This window comes from Morone saxatilis, unplaced genomic scaffold (assembly GCF_004916995.1).
Source record: "Morone saxatilis isolate NCDOM2014 unplaced genomic scaffold, NCSU_SB_2.0 Contig11, whole genome shotgun sequence".
In the NCBI taxonomy this organism is placed as follows: Eukaryota; Metazoa; Chordata; class Actinopteri; family Moronidae; genus Morone; species Morone saxatilis.
The window spans coordinates 8,201,264-8,203,694 of NW_023339663.1; positions in this window are offsets into that span (position 1 = coordinate 8,201,264).

Below are 2,431 nucleotides of genomic sequence, written 5' to 3' on the forward strand. Positions count from 1 at the left end.
CTCAGCTCGCTGTCAGTATTGAACTGCCTACGTCACGACACCGTCCTCCGCAGTGACGTCACTCGGTGCTCAAGGGACTGATGCCATTTGATGCTCTGTTGTTTTTATAAGAAGTTTGTTGGGCCTACTCACAATATGCTGAGAGAAAACGTTATTCCAAGGCTGTGATATGTAATTTCTCTCCCCTGTCTGAATCTACTAGCAGCAGTATTGTATTATTATGTCCAGTCAGTGAACATGTCACTGTTTTCGGAAAGATAACACAATTTTCTAATAATCAACCCAGTTCATGCTCCATGAGTTATTTAGGCTATTGGCTGTCAATAAATCAATTGTCTTTGGCAGCCTGCAATAGGGCAAATCCAAAAGCGTGACTTAAAGATAACGTAAAGCTAATTATGCACCCTTATGAATATTTGTTATAATTGTACTTATGTACTTATTTCTTATGCGATTGTTTATTGTTGTTTATTTATATTTTCTAGTATGGGTCTCTGCAAGCTGTTTTATAAGTTTGTGTTATTTAATTGGTTCCACCCAAGTCATAAAAAAGGTGATTTTAGGGCCACATCTAATTCTGAACTTGTGGATGTGAGGGAATAACTCTATTAGGGCACCACTCAATTTAGAAATGTTATACCATGGCTTAAGTCAGTCATACCTAGAAAAACAGAAGGCTACAAACCAGAGAATCTGGAGACTCATATATGATAAAAGCTCAGTTAGCCTACTTACATAACGAATGAATGTAATGATGATGGACTAGTGGGTCAAAGTGGGTCACAGAACTCGCAGAGCAAGAGTAACAGTAACAAAACTCAAGACAATAATGAAAGACCATAAATTATTCAGAGTCTAGGCTCACAGACAGGCTCTTGTTAACTGCATCTGTTGATTTAGTGTCCACTTACAGAAATCACTGTCAGTCCTGCTGTTCACTGATGCACAATAGTGGACTTAAACCAACCCTAAAATAGAATCAGTTTAAAAATGTGCATTTGAAAAATTTAGCAAAACAGCTGAGACGGACTGACTGAAGTGAAGATGTCCTCTACAGATACATTTTGAAGCTGCTCCACAGACAATGAATAATGGACAATGTGACAGCAGCTATGGTGATTTCACTAGTAAGTGGGCTTATCTGATTCACAGCTCCAAGCTCTACATTCAAATTAAACTCATTTGGATACAGTCCCTTAAACAAAATGTTAAAGAGTCTGCACGGGCAGTCACAGATATCATCAGTTCAAGTCTTTATGTAATGGATTTAACTGATTTCACTGTCCAGTTCAATATCCTTGATACAGCACAGTGTAGCCTAACCTTTATTTATTTACTTTTGGGCGGATGCTCCCTTTAACCAGCAGGACCACGTCCCCTTTAAATCGAGTTCCATTACGTCATGGCATCAATACGGAAGTATGTACTCAGGAAACTAGCACCGTGGGTCCATGACTAGCTGCTTCAGTTTTGTTTACAAGTGACATGTTATTTGGTAAGTGTTACAGAGTTCCCCCCTTTTATAGAAGAACTCTTCACACGGATCCGCAGAGAAACTGATTTCCTTTTTGTGATAAAATCGTTCCCGATATTTGAATAAACCTACGCTAGCAGGGCGTTGAGATCCGCGCTAACGTTAGCTCGCTTTGTCGTCCTATCAGCCATAAGTTTCGGTTTCCTCACTAACTTTTCGCCCCTTCAACATTGCTGCTGGCGGATGAGTTCAGTAAGGGTGATGGCCGCAGTTGTTCCCTTTAATTGCTGACACTACCAGCTGTGTTGTATTTATTTCAGGGAATCAGCGGAGTTGATGCTGGAGCTGTGTGAAGAACCGCAGCATGTTCCCCCGCAGCGCTGCACCGAGAGGGCGGTCACCCTACAGTGAGGGCTCGTACCCGCCACCCCCAGTGCCCCGGTACTATGATTACAACCACCAAAGCCCCGGTGGTGGCAACAGGTGAGCCTGACGAAGACACTAACAGCATAGTAATGTATTAATAAACTTGCAAATTGTTACTTGTTGCCCATTTGTATGTTCTGTACAGTGATGGATGGATGGATGGATAGATGATTAAATAGATAGATAAATAACGAATGTAAGTAGATAGATAACCGATAATAGATAGATTAGATAGATAGATGAACCATTTATCCCGAGGGAAATTCAAGCATCCAGTAGCATACAAAATACAAACATACATTAAACATACATTAAACTAAAATTAAAAACCCTGACCTTAAGAACAGAATCAAAAATAAGATAAAAGATAAGATAAGGTTTTATGTATGTATACTATATATAAAATTAAGAGTATAAAATTAACAGTAGCTACAGTAAACATTGCAAACAGTAAACAGTGCAAGTGGAAATGCAAGTCGTCACAAATTCCCTCATTTCAAATTCAATTCAATTTTATTTGTATAGCGCCAA